The following is an 18,548-nucleotide window of genomic DNA, read 5'->3' on the forward strand; positions in this document are numbered from 1 at the left end:
GACCTCTCCGGCAGTTGCTGTTTGACCCTCAAAGGAAGCTGGTGTTAAGTGAAGATGGCACCTTGAAATACAGCCACGGGAGGTCAGTAGTGCGCTGTGTGTCTACAAAGAGGCAAAAACTGAGCCCCCTTCTCTACCTTCAGTCCATAAATTCCTTATTCTAAGCCAGGAGTGCTGTATTCCTTCCATACACTCAGATAAATTGACAGGTTAGCTTGAAGAAAGTACGTCTGCAGCTTACAAAATAGAACAGGCACCATTGTGTCTGAAGAAACGCTATTTTTACTCAACATGTTTTGGTTAACACCCTTGTGTTACCATATTTAGACCTCATATTGAGATCACAACTTTTCAAGGAAAATACGCTCAAACACATCTATCATTAGAATGATAGTAAGCTTAATTTTATATTTCTTAGCTCTTCAGGATGGCACTTCAGTTCAGAGGAGTTAGCTGGGTCCTGGGTGGCTTCTTTCTTCCAGTTTGAGAGGTTTCACCCAAGCTCAGTTTCCCATGGGACCAGTGACTTCCTCTCTCATTCCCTAACCCCCTCCAGACCTCAAGTGAGATTAAATGGAAATCCCTGCCCTGACTGGTTTGGCTCAGTGGATAGAGCGTCGACCTGCAGACTGAAGGGTCCCAGGTTCGATTCCGGTCAAGGGCATGTACCTTGGTTGTGGGCACATCCCTAGCAGGGGGTGTGCAGGAGGCAGCTGATCAATGTTTCTCTCCCATTGATGTTTCTAACTCTCTATCCCTCTCCCTTCCTCTCTGTAAAAACTCAATAAAATATATTTTTTTAAAAAATGGAAATCCCTCTGAAATCCTGGTAAGAGAGCAGCAGAAACATTGCATATGCTTGTACACATGTGTACATGTGCATGTGATCGTGTCTGCATGTGTAGGTAGATGTGTTTCAGTATTAATCACAGATTCCTATGTGTAAATCACATAACAATAGCATATGGTCACTAGCCTTGTATCAGAAGGTAGTATTTTCTCTTCAGATGATATTAGAAAGATCATTTGTTTAGTTTGAAAAGTCATCTATATTTGAAATTTTCATTGTGATTTAAAGCCAGTAACTAAAAACCAACAAAACAGAATAAAACCCAAATCACTGCTCTTGGTGTCTTCAACTACTCTTACTGCCTGACATCTCACTCATCAGGACAGTTTTCTTGACGGGAACTTCCATTTTCCCCTTCCCTCCCTTTCTCTCTTCTGTGTGGCGAGTGTATAATGTTGGGTTTAAAAGCACCCAGCACTTGGAAAGGTGAATTTTTTTTCTCCTTGTATTACCTGCTCCCTCTTCCCTGCCCTCCCCCCACTACTTTGCCTGGGAATGAGAAGAGGTCAGAGAGAATGATCTCATACATGTTTGATGAAAATGGGTGTGCCACGCCCCATAATACTGGAAGACATTTGTATCATCTGTATTCTAGGTTGGTGAGAAAGCCATCTTATACAAGTGGTTAATTATTTAGCAGGGGTTCAACTGTTTATTATGTTGGAAAAGTGGGGTTTTGGTGGAGGAGTGAGTTGAAGAAATTGATGTTAAGGGAAGGCTCAATTTGTAGCTTTTATTAGCAGAAAAATCTGAAGCCTTGCCAAATCTCAACAGTGCCCAATTACATAAAACCAAGTTAATGTTTTTTTTTTGCACCATCAATATTTAAAAGCCTCTGGGTGGGCCGTGTTGGCACACCTATGTTTTGAAGAATGTGGAGAAACAGCTGTGATCACCTTTATAGTATCCCATTGAATAATGTGCTTCAAATTCAAGATGTGCAGTTTCAAATGTGTCATGTTTACTGACATGCTGGCACACAGAGTACCTAAATGAGGTTAGTATGAGATAAAATCATGGGGAAAAGGAGGCAGCTCATTTCCTTTACCTCCTTTGCATTTTTAAAAGCCAAACTTTGAACTTAATGCCTCTGCATGGTGGTTCTTTCCCTCTAATTCTTAAATATTTTCCAAATCACTTTAAAGTCTTAAATGACTCCTTTCTGTACCAAGCAGACACACACCTTGCAGCAGCCCCATACTGACATAAGCTCCATACTAACATAAATCTGCAGTGTGGTCAAAGGGATGACGTCTCAAAAATAAAGAAAAAGGGAGGTAACAACATCTAATAGAGAGAATGCATTTATCATCATGGTTACTTTTTCTTGCATCACTGCTGTTTATAGGTCACTAGGTGAGCGATTTTGAGACACCCCTGTTCGTAGCGGAGTTAATAGCTGGGTCACATTTGTAGCATTCCACTCAATGACATGCTTCAGTGTCCAGGTTTAGAGTTTCAGGTTTGCAATTTATAGGCATGTTTGCCTCCAGATATCAGAAGTTTTTTTTAGTTGGATGAAGTCATAGAGAGAAAGGCATAACATTCTACTGCAAATATTTTGGCCCTTTAAAAAAACTCTCTTTTTGCATGTATTGCTATAGCACGATAGTACTTTCTTTTATTGCTTTATTTTGAATAGTCTGAAGATCTTAAACGATCCCCCTTTGTACCAATCAGCGTCATACTTAATTTCCATACCTACCCTGAAGTCCAAAATGCCCCCCTCCATACAACTGAAAACAACTTTTTAATGTGGAATATTGTTTAATTTCATGATGAGTCTTGTTGAATCTTCTTGTCATGGGATCATAATGTGTTGGGAAGAACGTGGTCTGTGGAGCCTGACCAATCTGCTTAAACAGCAGTTCAGTTAGACACGGGGCTTGACCTCACTGAGCCTTGCTTCCTTTTTTGATGAGATGAGTAAAACAATGCCAACTTCACAGAGTTGTTTCAAGGATTAAAAGAGAATGACGATAATACATAAGAGTCATGAAGGAATTTCTATGTGCCAGAAACTATTGAGCAGGAAAAATTTTCCTCTACCTTCTTATATTCAGTGTCTGGGGCCTGTGAATTTATCTGACAAAAGACAGATTAACAGGAGTGAAGGAGTACAAATGTATTAATATTTTTACATGCACAGGAGTTCACAGAGAAGAAGTGAAATTCCAAAGAATGGTTAGATTTGGGAGCTTATGTAACATTTTAACAAAGAAAAGAGAGGGGAAAAAAGGACACTTATGTAATACCCTTTGTAATACTTTAAGCGAAAAATAAAAAAAAATAAAAAAAATTAAAAAAAAATAAAATAAAAAAAAAATAATAAAAAAAAAAACAAAAAAAAAAAAACAAAGAAAAGAGAATTTGGGCTTCAAGGCCTATAAATTGTGGGGAAGTAAATAGGAAATATATGGGAGAACTAACGGAAGAGGAAGTTTATTTGAGTAACATTTGTTTATGTACTTGTCTTGGTGCTGACTCTTGTTTGTGGTGATAAGTGTGCCTTTCTTCATCCTGGTACAGGAGAGCAAGGAAAACTTACACCACTTTCACAAAGGCATTTTTATGCCTGCATGTAGGCAGATAAAGGGAGGGCAGAGAACTCTTCCTGCATCTGTTGATTCTTTTTTAAAAAAATATATTTTTATCGATTTCAGAGAGGAAGATGAGAGGGAGAGAGAGAAACATTAATGATTAGAGAGAATCATTGATTGGCTGCCTCCTCCACACCCCACACTGAGGATCGAGCCCGCAACTCCTGGTTCATAGGTTGATGCTCAACCCCTGAGCCATGCTGACCAGGCTCTCTGTTGATTCTTAATTGCCTTTAGCTCAAAATTATCTTCCTGCCACAGTGGCATGGTTTGGGGTAGCATTTCCTGATCCCTTCAGTTTGATAACGTTACATAGACCAAACACTTCATGCAAATCTAGTGTATGGAAAAGGTGTCACATTAATTAGGCAAGAAAATGAGAATTTATTCCACCTTCTTATGCATTGCAAATTCTTGTAAGAATGACTTTAATGAAAATATAATAGCCTAATATACTTTACCATTTCTCTATAGTTGAGCATTTAGATTGCTTCCACCCTTTCTTTTGCTAGTGGCAAATCTCATTGTGCCTGAATTTATATTTGTGTTTTGAAATTTTCACACTTAGTATAGAGACCCAGTAAAACAATTACTGATTCAAAAGATATGAATACTTTAAAGCCAAATTGGTTGTCCTGATTTATCGACCTCATCCCATTGTTGGTACTACAATTTAATCTTTTTCTAGTTGATGATATAGAATGGTACTTTGTTTTAATTTAAGATTTTAACTTTACTAATGAGTTGAACAATAAAACAATTTACTGACGATTTGTATTTCCTCCTTTGAGAACTGTTTATTTCTGTCTTTTTCCTATTTATCAGTTGCTTTGGTGTTTTTCGTGTTGATCCCTACGAGCTCTTTCATCTATTAAGGTTGTTAACTCTTCATTATCTGTTGCAAAAAAAAAAAATTACACCTTGCCTTTTTGGTTTTTAATTCAGTTTATGCTAAATTTGAAGACTTAAAATTTTATGGGGTAAAATCTATCAGTCTTTTTCTATGACAACTACTTCCATTGTTTTTATCATCTAAAACTTTTCACCACCCAGAGATCAGAAAAAAAATTGGTAAAGCATTTTCTCCTAAGTTTCTTTTTGGTTTGAGTTTTTCAATTTAATTCTTTGATTAATCTAAAATTTGTTTTGATGTGTGTGGTGAGAGGAAGATCAGAGTATCCTTTTGACTGTACCACAAAGAAGGGCCCACATGACTTGGGTCACATGGAAAAGAAACGAATAAAGACATCTAAAGCAAAACATCCAAAGGCAAGAAATCAATGAATGGATTTTCTTCTTGGAAAAGATGCCTTTACAAAGGAAAGAAACTTAGAAAACTTGTATGTATCCTCAGGTTAAGGCCAAGATTTTTAAAACACAGAGAAATCTCTTTTCTTTTTATCTTAATTAACCAAGGCATATAAGACATTATATCTACCTTATTCTAGAGTACAGGTATCTGGTTCTCTTGGTATATAAAGACTTTGAGAATTTTATATCTATATCTTTGTGTGTGTGTGCATGTGTGTGTGTATGTGTGTGTGTGTGTGTGTGTGTGTGTGTGTGTATTCCCCATTTGGCCACTACTTACCTCCTATGCCTTGTGAAAATAAAAGGATCTTCCAGGGGAATGAGGAACTTACAGTTGCGACACAAAGGACTTGCTGGGTTTTTCTCTGCCACACTGCAAGTCGAGACCTCAGGGGGGTATTCTGATTGAGATTGAATCGTATACATAAATAAATCCCCAGCCAATGCTTGATTTGAATAGATATATGGAAGTTGGGGACAGAATTGACCAGATGCTGGACCATATGATAAACACAGTGGGTCATGGTGTGGTATAAAAACTGGGCATTTATATGGTACAGCTGTCCATGCATAATCTCCTACTAATTTATAAGGCAGGAGCATCTGCTCTCTAGCTGCCACTCTTTCCAATTTTCTAACGGCCTTCTCCTTGAGTTTCTTGTTTAATGGAGCAAACCCCACCCCATGCTGTGGAAAAGAAGGGGCGTCACCATGAGGGACAATGACATGGCCCAGAATCCTGCCTTTCAGGGAAGAAAGAGAGAAATACCTCCAGGAAGATTATTAGTCTCATTCTGAATAAATTTCTTTTAAAATATATATATTTTATTTCAGAGAGGGAGGGAGAGAGGGAGAGAGAGATAAAAACATCAATGATGAGAGAGAATCATTGATCAGTCACCTCCTGCATGCTCCCTACTTGAGATCGAGCCTGCAACCCAGGCATATGCCCTGACCAGGAATCGAACTGTGACCTGCTGGTCGATGCTCAACCACTGAGTTCTGCTGGCCGAGCCTGAATAAACTCCTTTATTGGATGGTAGCATTTTGAAAATGCTCTTCTAAATGGGGCATCTTGGGATGCCATCACTGGCTGAGATCTTTCTCTATAAGGAGAGATTTCTTTTTGCCCCTTAATTTAATTAAGAGAAGAATGTAGGCTAAAATTACAGCCTCACTTTGCTTCCTTCTTTTAATTTTTATTTTTCAGTTTGCTTTCAGCCAGAATTAATATTAGTTTCTGTTTATTTTGAACAAGCTAGCATGGCTGGGGACCACACGGGTAAAACTGAGAGGTGGAATTATGATGCCCTCCTCGCCCTACAACTCCCCTCAACGAAAACCTTTGAGAGGGCCCATCTCCCTACTCACTGGTCTTTCCTTCCATTACCATTTTATGGCATGCCCTTCGTTACCTACTCGACTAGGCCTACCTTTCCACTACCCCTTTGTTTAACCCCACTAATGTATTAGTTGAAAGAGGCTTAGAATATTTTTATTTTAAAAGGGACTCATATCATTGATATTAAAAGATTAAAAGGAATGAACATCTTAATAACAAAATTTTATTTTCTGGGACATGTAGATAATATAGTTTAAAGAGAAGGACCACTTCACCTTCAAATAATACCGTTTGGAAGAAACCCATTGGGCTATGGTGTAGAAGAGGTTCCTATTCTGCCTCTAAGAGCTTTGTGATATTGGTCAGGTCACTTTGCCTCTCTGAGCCTATGTTTCCAAAACTGCACACTGGGTATAATAACCTCTAACTTACTTTATAAAAATACCTTTTAATGTATAAGATATTAAACAAAAATAAGTGACTGTGATTATATATCCATGGACATATGAAATATTAGAGCTGTAAGTAATTTATCTATTTTACATACATAATACAATTTATCATCCAAACTAGGATACTTCTGAGAGAGAATGGGGGTGAGGACTGCATAGGAAGCTGGGATAGTAGTGAATTATCTGGAAAACCTGGACATATGGTCTCCTTGGCCATTACAAGCTCTAGAAGCCATATGCTCTAGTTACTCATCAGACCAGCTTTGTCCCTGAATGCTATACATGTAAGAGAGGATGTAAAAATTAATAAAGGCCTTTCCACTGATATGTTGATATGTGTTTGGGGAAACCAAGTACATTCAAAACAATAAATGAATGAAACATTTGATGACCTTCTATTATTTCCCTTTGACCTTCTGCCCTCCCTCGATAGTATTGATAATGTATAAGGAAGCATGCTAAGTGATTGAGATGATTTCTGCAGTGCTTTGCACATAGTGGGCAAGGGTCAAGACAAGACTGTGACCCTGATGATCCCTTCGCACCCCCTCCAGCTTTACCCATTTCTCCTGGGACTTTCATGCTACCCATCAGTGTCCATGATCTCCCCACCATGTCCTGTTCCAACCTGAGACCATATGTACTGATTGTACACTAAGTTTTGATGTAATAAAGTTTCCCAAACTCCTCTGGTCACGAGAATAACCTGAAGTGTTCTCCTTTTGATTCTGAGTCAGTGGAGCCTGATCCTTGGCGTGGGGCCTGCTTATCTGTATATTTAACCAAATTCGTAGGTAATTCTTATGATCACATGAGTCTTAGTTACATGGGTTTAATAAATATGAAAACAGAAAGATGCCCTCGAGGTCTTTTAAACCAGTGGTTCTCAAAGTGTGGCTCTCCAACCAGCAGCATCAGCAGTATTTGGGGACTTATTACACATGTAAATTATTGTCCCTATATTGCACCGGAACTCAAGAGTTGGGTCCAGTGCACTGTGTTGTAACAAGCCCTCCAGATGATTCTCGTATAAAGACCCAGACCACTAATATACACCAACTCTTTTTTGTCATCCTTCATTTATAAATGAGGAATATTGGCACTCTCTTCTCTCACTTTGGAATCTTGGATTTGAAGTTAGGAAGGGACAAGTGCTACAACCCCTAGATGATTGGGAACAGGCTGGAAGACAAACGGTAGGGGGCCTTTGAGGTTGGGGCATCAGTGGGCACGGTCTGCACTTCCGTCTCCCTACTTCTACGGTGAGGGGTCTTGTCTGTGTAGATAAGGGCTCAAGTATGCTAAGGGGACTGCTGAAAGACACAGGCTTCTGAAGAGCCACACCCCTGTGGTAAACCAGAGTCTGGGTGTTAATAGTGACTTCTCACCAAAGAAATCCCCTGAGAACCCAGACACCAAGAAACCCCAGTTTCCTCCAGAGAAAGAAGTTTCAGCTCTGCTTTTGGTGGTTCGACTCTGCTTATTCTCAGGGTGGTGATGAAAGACTCTTTTAGTTAGTGCTGCATAAGGATCATCTGAAATTGTAACCTACAGGGCGAGATTGCTGTGGTTGGATCACACGTCTTCCCCTCGCACTGGTGGGGAAGAATGCGTGCTCAGCAGATAGTTCAGATGTTCCTCGTTATACTCAAAACCAGTGTTCCCAAATTTCAGTCATTGACTACAGTTTTCCCAATGTTTTCAATATTCAACTACAACATGTACTATCACTTATTCAGTATTTTTCATTTACTCAACTTAAAAAATACTCTACATATTAAAATATTTTTAAATTTACCAAACATTTTTTGAAGATAGTACAGAGATTTCCTGTATATCCCATGCCTAGTTTCATCTATTATTAACATCTTACATTAGTAGGGTATACTTGTCACAATTAATGAACCAATATTGATACATTATTATTAACTGAAGTCTATACTTTATTCAGATTTTTTTAGTTTTTACCTAATGTCCTGTTTTCTGTTTCAGGATCCCATCCAAGACACCACATTAAATTTAATCATCACACTATGTTTGGGTCTTAACCAGACCCATTGAACAGTGAACCAATGCAAAATGATGGTACTCTGGCTGCTGCTGTTGCTGTGAGTATTAAAGGCCTTTGTCTCTCACCTAGGAGTCTCTTATCTTCTGCTAAGGGCTAAGAAACTTTTACAGGCTAACTTATCAGCTTCCAAGGAGGATAAAATAGCAGGCCCCTTACAGCTCTTGATAATTGTTTATTGTACAGTTGAAGTACTCAAAGATAATAGGGAATATATTAAATTCATAAATATTTAAAATAATTCAATTAAATTATAAAAGCCCTTTTAAACATGATTGTTAAGAGTTTCCAGATTTATAAACACAGTAATGAAGCTTATGAGTTGAATTAAAAAAAAAAAACTCAATGAATTTGAATTTGTAGTTTTCATTAATTATCAATTGAAAAAAAAATGACAACATTCCCTGAATAAATTTTTTTCTGGCACAAAAGCTATTGTTAAGGATGTTGTATGTTCTTGAGCAGAACTCACAAGTTCTTGGGTTGCACAGTCCAAGACAATTCAAATCTAAGTTTTGATCATAGGCCGAGGCCACTTCATAAAATCATTTTCACTTGTTTCATCATGGGACTCTCAGATCCCTGCCTCTTAGGCAGACTCTCAGTGTTTGACACATTCTTCAAATTTTGTAGACTTCAAGTTTTGTGACACTAGCTGTCCGTTTTGTTATATAGACATTGACTACTGACATTTTTTAAATGTAAGTATTTACCACTATCTTATTACTATCATTAGTAGTTTTCCCCTCCTAGAAAAGGAGAGATTGAGTTTGCCTGGGTAGCTTTCCTCTTAGAACATTTGGTGAGTTTATCCTTTTGCAAGCCTCTCTCCAACCATCTTTGTAATTGATCTCCCTGGGTAACTGCTGGAGCGAATGGCTGCCAGGCCCCTCACCGCCCTGACTGTTGTGAAATCAGCAGAGCTGATCAGACCTTTCTATTCTTGGTACAGTTCCTGCTTCTCTAGAACTGTTTGGCTGGCTGACATGTTTTTATTCACCCTTTCCTGCTTATGAAGATAGAAAAAAATACATATGTATACTTTGAAACGTATAGTAATAAAAGAAAAACTCCATGAATGTCAACATTTGCCTACATTTAAATGTCAAGAAAAATGAAAATAACCTATTTTTTTCTTTCTTAGTATTACAGCTTTCTTTTGTGTGTTTTTTTATACCATCTTCTTCCTTCAGAGCTTTGTTTTGAAGTTAATCTCAAATAGCTTGGCTGTAGGGAACCCTGCTGCCTTCCACTTCATTCTTCTAGCTCTGACCCTGATGTTTTATAACAAAAATGGAGTGTTCCAGACCCATCCTGATATTTTGGGGGGGGGGGGGGGTATATCTACTTGATATCCCAAAAGAAATATCAAGTAGACACTTGGCTATATTTACTCTACTCCTTTCCCTGTAAAAAGAGTTCTTTCGTCAGAACAGTGCTGTGTGGTAAAATATGGTGGTGAATAAGACATTTAGTAAATCCATAGGTGCTGGACAAGCCAGAAGCATGACGGGTAGGAGAGAAAACCTCAATCTAGATGTGGAGGGAGGAGGGAGATAAGGAACTCCATGGGGGACAAATCACTGCCCCCTCCAAGATGTGTGTACAGCTCGCTTGCTGCTGTTGCTCAAGGGAACTCAGACTGGCAGTAGCCAGGTCAGCCTCAGTCAGAGGAAGCTTGTGCGTTCAAGCTGTGTATAATAATCGTCATTCCTACTGAATGGACAGCTGCTCATGAGCACATTCAGAAAAACTGTTGTGTCTGGGAAAGAGGCTGAGAGGTCACATGTTCTAAGAGTGGGTCATCTTCTCTGCTGATTCCAGAGGTCCTACAGTTTATTTGTGCTATAAGAAAACGTTTGGGTCCAGTCTTGATTCTGTCCCTCTTGCCTCATGGCTTGAAATGGTCCAAGAGAACACCCATTTGTGATTGGAAGCTCCCAAACCCAGAGACCCTGGCTGTGTTCTATTATTAAGGCTTGTCGCAGACTTCCTTCTTGGTCTCCTATCAAGTGTTGCCTTCTCCCATGCATTGCTCATGTGATAGCCAGAGTGATATCTCTAAAACTAAAATCTGATTACAGCTTTTGCTTTTAAAAAATCATTAGTTAGCCCTAACCAGTTTGGCTCAGTGGATAGAGCGTCAGCCTGTGGACTCAAGGGTCCCAGGTTCGATTCCGGTCAAGGGCATGTACCTTGGTTGCGGGCACATCCCCAGTAGGGAGTGTGCAGGAGGCAGCTGATCGATGTTTCTCTCTCATCAGTGTTTCTAACTCTCTATCCCTCTCCCTTCCTCTCTGTAAAAAAATCAATAAAATATATTTTTAAAAAATCATTAGTTAGCTCAATCGCAGTGCTTTAACTCATGTACAGTGAACACCAATTATGTGCCCATTCTAGGTCATGAGGAATCAGCAAAGACCAAGATAGAGGGTCCTTGCTTGTGGTACTGCTGAATCTAGTGGAGGATGAGGAGAATTGAAAATAATGTAAACAAACAAAATAGTGAAAAATGAGGAATAAATAAAGTCTTGTGATACATATTAATGTAGGGGTGGGGAGACTTATTCTAGATGGAATAATGAGGGAAGGCCTTTTGAGGAGACAGCATTAAGCTGAAACCTGCAGGACAGGAAGCCGGCAAAGTGAAAAGGGAGGAAGGACATTCCAGGGAGAGGGAACATAATGACTCCTGTTCTCTCATTCTGCAGGCTGGGAGATCAAGTCAAATAGACCATGTGACACAAACACGGTCTTGTTTTATAAGCTGGGGATTGTGTTCCACTATGAGGAAAAGGAACCCAACTCCAATGGCTTAAACAGATTGGAAACTGAAACTGCTATCTAGAAATTTAGGTTCCTCATGCTACAGTGTGAGCCTCTCAAATGGGCTATGGTTGCCTGAAGTAACTGATTCTGACCTTCAAGAATAACTATAATTGTTCTTTCCGATGCAATCATGGATTAATATATCTGGCACCCAAGACATTCTCTGGGGTTTCTCCCAATACTTCCATGTTCAGTGGTAAATGTTAAAGAACAGCTACTGGAAGGTCTGGTCAATCACCTGTTACTCATCCTCAACAATTTCAGAAGATAAAAACAAAGAGAACATGGAATGGGTATTAGAGGAGGGAAATCATGATTACCTACTACTGTCTCATCTCCAATGTCAAAAAGATAATTGTGGAGTCTTTTTCTGGGTTTTGCCTTCTGTGTCATCAAAGTTGATAAAGTTGAAAAGTTACAATTACCAACACTTTTTAACCTATAAAAAGTGATGAGGAAAGGAATAGAAAAGAAAGAAAATGTAAAAAATAAACATATGCACATGTATTTATTATACATAAATATACACATATATTTATTTTTTAAATTTCCTTTTTTCTTCTATACCTTTCCTTACTGCTTCTTGTAAGGTGCGTTGGCAATTGTTAGTTTTTAGCTTTGTCCACAAAAATGCAATGAATTGCTTATTCTGGGTCATAATAGTCAATTAGCCGAGCTGCTTGTATTATGGCTTGAATTGGCTAGAAAGCCATCTCCTGTTTTAGGCTAACTGAAACTTGGCAGCTTTTCAATTTATCTAGTAAGCTAGAGGCACGGTGCACGAAATTGTGCACAGGTGGGGTCCCTTGGCATAGCCAGTGATCGAGGCCTATCGGGGGCTGGCCAGCCAGGGGGAGGGGCCGCAGGAGGTTGGCTGGCTGGGGGGAGGGGCCATGGGAGGTTGGCTGTGGGAGCACACTGACCACCAGGGGGCAGCTCCCGTGTTGAGTGTCTGCCTCCTGGTGGTCAGTGTGCATCATAGCAACTGGTCGACTGGTTGTTCCACTTGTTCCAGTCGTTTGGTGTTTGGTTGTGCGGCTGCTTAGGCTTTTATATATATAGATGCTGAGGAACAGTGTACTGCAAGTCTTTTTATTGTCAAGCAGGCTCATTCTTGATGAACTAATTACTACTTATTACGATATTTTAGAACTGCAGATAGTTGTTTACTTCTAGAAAATTGAATGATGTAAATTATTCTCTCTAGAGTAAGGCAAGTGATATTTTTCCTGTAGAGATAAAAATGATTTCCAATAGAAAAGATAACCCTGAAAGTTATAGTTTTATTAACCCGTAGGACATTAATCACATTTGTATCTAAATTAACGTTCTTTCTTTCAATGACTCTAAATACTTCTCATGCTCCTATAATTCTTTGTGTAAGTTTTACCATTCTTTTGGTTCCCTCATTAATGAGTTAAATCTTAATACATGCTCACTTAAACACACACACATATACACACATGCACACACCACAATGAAATATGACTGTATAGCTACCAGTATGGCTAAAATTGAAAATAACAGCAATACCAAATAGTTATAAGGATGTAGAACAACTAGAATTCTCTTACATTACTGATAGAAATGTAAATTGAGACAATTATTTTAAAAATGGATTTGTTAATATCTACTAAAGCTAAACATATCTACTCCTGGGTATATAGCCAACAGAAATCCTGAGTATTTCTACCAAAAACATACATAAAAAGTTTATAGAAACTTTATTTGTGATAGCCCCAAACTGGAAGCAACCCAATGTCCATAAATGAAATAGATAAATTATAATATAAATATACAATAGAAATCTACACACTAATTTTTAAAAACGAACAACTGATACATGCCACCACATAGACCTAACATTAAAGGAAAGAAGCCAGGTACAGAAAACTATACAATGTATGATTTCATTTATATGAAGTTCAAAAACAGGAAACGCTTGTCTCTGGGATAGAAATCAGGATTGTAGTTACCCTTGGTTGATACGAAAAGGGAGGACGGACTCACAAAGAAGTGTTCAGCATGTTGGAACTATTCTGTATCTTGTTCTGGAATACATACAGAATACACATGTTAAAAAAGTATTGACCTATATATGTAAGACTTGTGTACTTTTCTGTATCTTATAACAATTTTAAAAGAAAAAATAAATGGATTTTGGATAACTCACAGACTCTCCAGGGGGTTGGGGGTGGGGCGGCGGGAAAGAGAACCAGATTTAAGGCTGTAAAGCCAGGAACAGTGTCCCAGTTGAGTCACAGACTGGTCCATTAAAGACTTGTGCTACCACTGGGCACAGCCACTATAGCTCATGTATCTTAGAGCTCTAACGCTAGACATTGAATACTGCCAGCAAAACCACAGCCACACCTGCCTCTATACCACCTTGCCAGTACCCTGGCCAGAATGGATTAGGCAAGACTGCCCATTTATGACCAAGCTTACAGTTCAAAGTCTGGGGCAGGGTATCAGATCGGCAGAGCCTCAGTACTTACCCCTTAGTTGCAAGGGAGGTTTAGAGAGAGGGCACCCGCTATTATTTCATAAACTGGGAGATTCCTCAGATATAAGATGGGGATTCCAATATGAAGCATCCTGAAGCAAAACACATGTCTGTCATAACACATGTGGAGCATAACACATGTCTGCACAAGGTAAGTAATTCAATTTGTCCACAAATACTTGCAGTGTGTCCATGTGTAGAAGCCAGTGTGATACTGAAGGAAATCCTTGGGTTGTCTTTCTATTAGATGGTTGTTTTTCTCACTTAATTGCAGAAAGGGAAGGAATTTGTGCTCATTCAGGGTGAAGCTGCTGAGAGACTAGGTTTAGATCTTAAATAGTACACTAGTTTTTTTTCTTTTCAGACCAACATGAGTTCACTTTTCTTTTTATAGGTTTATGAAAGGCAAGAGTAATGATCTTAACTACCTATTTCTTATAAGAAAATGATTTATTACTTTTAATAATGAACTTGAACCATCAGAATACTTAATAATGGCAGTAGGTTCCAGCTTGTGGAGACCTTGGCAGACCATTAGTGTCTTGCCTCCACAGCTCCATTCTTGCCACATGGCCCAAGTTCTATGCCCTGGGGTATAGCTCAACAACAAAAACAAGAACAAAATGAACTTGGAGGCTGTTGTGCTGATGAGGAGTTGACAAGCCGTTGGTTCTGGAAACATTCCTCTTTGATAAAGTTAGTTTGAGAAAACAAAAAAATGACAGATTAATTTTAAACAATGCAAAATATTGTTTTTCATGCAAAGATGGAAGATAGCAGTGAAGTCAGGTACTGGTTGGAATTTAGCAAGAATTACAAAGCACCTTTTCAAAACACTGGAGATGACATGCTAGGAGCCTATAATAATGGCAGAGAGCGGCGGGGCGGGGGGGGGGGGGGGGGGCGGCGCGGGCAGGCACTATAAGCATTTGAAACAAGTTCTGAAGGCATTGTAGATGTGGTTTATGGAATCGAGCCACTAGCACTGCCCTGGGTATATATTAAGATGTCACCAAGTACTTGTGCCTGAACTTAGAGCATTCTAAAAGGACTTTCCTACCTTGAATATCATATTAATAGAACAAGAAGAAGAGATTGGCTCTTTGGTTATAGTATTCATACAGCTTTATGATTTCTGCAGAATATTGAATGGGACCTGGATTTGTTGTAAAACTGAGTACTCATAAAATTCCATATGTATTTAGAACCAGTATAGCTGTGAATTGAACCAAGGGATATAGCCAAGATGAGAATTCTCTGAATGCACAAGGTCTTGGCTAACAACATCTCCGATAAAGCCCTGACCAGAATCACGGACACATTTCTGTAGGGCTTTTCTGAGCTCAAACTGCATTAATTGTATCATCTGTAGATATAGGGACTTTCTAGCAATGTTCTTCTCAATATTTAGAGGTTATAGTAGGCACAAAAAGTTTACTTTTGTTAATACTGCACACAATTCATGCCACACACTTTTTTTTATTCTGTTAGTCAAGGATCTTTTGGTTGAAAGTGATAGAGAGTCCAGTCAAAGTAAAATAAGGAGGAAGGCAAATAATTTGCTCACTTAAAGTGGAAGTTGAGAAGCTAGGCTAGTTTTCAGCACAGCTGGATTTACCAGAAGACATCTGTCTTTTTCCATCTCTGCTCTCCTTTCCTTTGTGTTCCTCCTCTAATGGGTTTTCTCTAGCTGGTGGGAATATTGGCTGGTTTAGCTCCAAGCTTAGTTGGTCCTTAAAACGCATAATCCCAGAAAGAGCAGAGAGAGCAGATTTCTTTCTTCTACTCTCAGTATCAATATTTGAAAAGAACTCTGACTGACCTAGCTGAGTCAAATCTCATCAGGTGATTGTGCTGTGCATGTGTGTTGGGGAAGTGGGGATCCCTTCGATAAAGTGACAAAAGGGAAAAAGAAGGGAGACGGTGAGCAGAGCTCTGGGGGGCTGTCATATGGGGATACCAGGCTTGGTGAGTGAAATGAGGGGTTAGTGTGAGGAAAGAATAAATGGTGCAGAGACCACATTAGCTGCCATTACTGCCTCTTCTCCCGCCTTCCTAGACTTCCTAGATGAAACACACACATCTCCCAGATCATTGGCCTTGGACAGAGTATGATTTGGGGGGGAGGGTAAAAGGCCTTTCTGTTTAAAATATATATTTCCAGTTGCACAGTGTGTGTGGAGTGAGTTTCACTCATGGCAAAGCAATTCAGTCTAGGTTAATCTGTTACAAGTTTTTTTAAAAAGCCCCAAATGCAAATAGTCTAATTCGTGCGAATATCAGTCAAGCATAACTGACTGCTTTCTGTAGCCTTCTGAAGGTCAGAAAGGAGGAAGGCCCAGGGCTCCTGAGAGGGGGAAGGAATACCCAGTGGACTAGCCCCTGCCCACATTGGGCCGAGGAGCTATGGATAAAGAGAGACTAGCTGTTGTTGAAGAAATGCTGAAAGGAATTGAGGTCTTAGCTTAAAAGAAAAAAGTCCACTTAGGAGCACTGGGGTCAAGGTCCTTGTCATTGGACTTCCCCTGTTCTGTAGAGATCAATTTCAGTGGTTTGGTCTGGGCAACATCGAGCACTTGGCTGTGTAGTGAGTTTTTTCATTATTTAGACTCAAAGGCCTACTTTCCTTTCCAGGGAACATGGTCTCAATTTGCAGGATAAAATAAACAAAGGAAAATTCATTGTTCTATTCTCCAAGTTCACTTATGTCTCCGGGTAAATGGCACAGAAGTAAAGGGAACCCTATAGTATGATGGAAAAATTTAAAAATGCTTATAATTTTAAAAAGGTTGTCTAGAGCTCATCCTAAATCAGATAACAACTTATCAGGGTTTTTTGTTTGTTTTTTTGCTGATGCTGTGTTGTTGTCGTTGTTTACCTTGAAAACATTGGGGGTTCAGTTACAAAATACATTTCTGAATTTTTGCTTGAAAATCACGATACCATAGAAATGATTGACACTAGCTTTCAGAGCAACTTGGAGGTAGAACTTATCAGTTAATGAATGTTTGCCAATAAATGCATGGAGTTAAGGGATCTTTCAGTGACTAGGGACCTCCCAACCATGCAGGACAAATACATATTGTTGGACACTGCTCATATTTGTCCTTGAAAGCAGTAGCCACCTGCCATCTGCCTAGCTGTCCTGTCAGATTTGCCTGCCCTTATGCTGTCTTGTTTCAAAGGTCAACACTTGCCCTTCAATATCTTGAGTGACATTAAAGAGAAAAAGAAGTCCTGAAACTCAACAGGGCAAAACTAATATTTATGAAAGGAATTTCACTAAGGGAATGAAGGGACAGCCATATGTACAAAAACCCAGAGGAATTTCAGGAGGGTCTGATAATGTGTTTGAGCTACAACATTAAACTGATGTGGTTTCTGACCTTGACAAGTCACAACCTCTCCGAGGCTCATCCAATAGAAGAGGTGACTACCTTTCACGATAATCATCACTACTTTGTGGGCAAGTCTGAGGGTTAAAGAAATAGTGTCTGTGCAAGTGTAGACCTCGGACAGGCTGAAGCCTGGACCTGCTGAGGGACGTGCCTGAAGAAATAACCATCTCTTCGCCCAATCTCACGGCCAGTTCTCAGGATTGGACTGAGCTCATTTGTCACTATTTGCTTGTTCCTCGTGATCAGGCTGAATTCTAGCCTGGCTTCTCAAAAGATAGATGAAAGGGGAACCTGGGAGGGTGTCAAATCCCTGTGAGAATGGCAAAGAAGGCCTCTCGCCTAGGAGAGTCTTGTTCTGAGCAGTTGGCAGTAGCTACGATCTGTGTCAGTGTCGGGAAATGTAAGACTCTGGGGAGTTAATGCCATTCTGGTAGCCCTGTGTTACCCTTCAGCATTTAACCACTTCCCAGATTTCCTTATCATTTGCCATTGAAGAAGCTTTCAACCTTGTGTGTCCATTGGAATGTTTCCTCTTTTCTCATCACTATCATATGGACACCCTCAATGTATAAATGCTTGGCAAATCCAGAAGCACAATGGAAGTTTGTTTCTTTCTGTAGCCCACTCTGTCAGACACTTACCCAAGCCTAAGTGGAGTGGGTTCACCTGCAGAAAGGGCATCCTAGTTTCCCCTGGCTTCTTTCACTTACCTCAACCCTGTCTTGAGAACACTCTCTAAAATCCCTTCTCATCAATGTGGATGTATCCTTTACACATTCCCAATTTCAGTCCCTCTCTCCTTTTAAATAAAATCTGAGACAGGACTTCTGGGCTTGGCCAGCAGCAAGGAAAACAAATGATGCCTAGGAAGCGAGGTTCAGTTGGAGGAAGAAACAGTTATTCTGGAGTAGCTAGCTCTCTGCTTTGGTGTCAGAATTGTCCGAGACCTGGTCTCCACTTAACTCCATCTCTGCATCTCCATACTCACCTACCAAGGAAGATGCAGCAGCAGGTTGTGCAAAATAATAGGAAAAACCTCCCATCCAGTCCTCCTCACTCATCCCTCCCATGTCCTCTTGATTCACCAATTTATACAATAAATGTTGAGTTTCAGCTATGTACTGGTACACTTCTAGATATTGTGGTGGGAAAAGGGGACAGACCTGCCTTTACATTCTAGTCAAAGAGGGAA

General features: G+C 39.6%; 1 long non-coding RNA gene across 1 annotated transcript in view; it reads left to right on the top strand.

Moving 5' to 3' along the window:
- LOC139012202 (uncharacterized) overlaps nucleotides 1–18,548 on the top strand; it is a 76,362-nt gene that overhangs the window by 23,044 nt on the left and 34,770 nt on the right. Inside the window, exon 2 of the long non-coding RNA XR_011471833.1 lies at nucleotides 8,548–8,663. This is a non-coding gene — a long non-coding RNA (uncharacterized lncRNA). The remainder of the gene's footprint in view (nucleotides 1–8,547; nucleotides 8,664–18,548) is intronic.

Source organism: Myotis yumanensis, unplaced genomic scaffold, assembly GCF_028538775.1.
Source record: "Myotis yumanensis isolate MYYU_CA2020_CCGP unplaced genomic scaffold, mMyoYum1.0.hap1 SCAF_6, whole genome shotgun sequence".
In the NCBI taxonomy this organism is placed as follows: Eukaryota; Metazoa; Chordata; class Mammalia; order Chiroptera; family Vespertilionidae; genus Myotis; species Myotis yumanensis.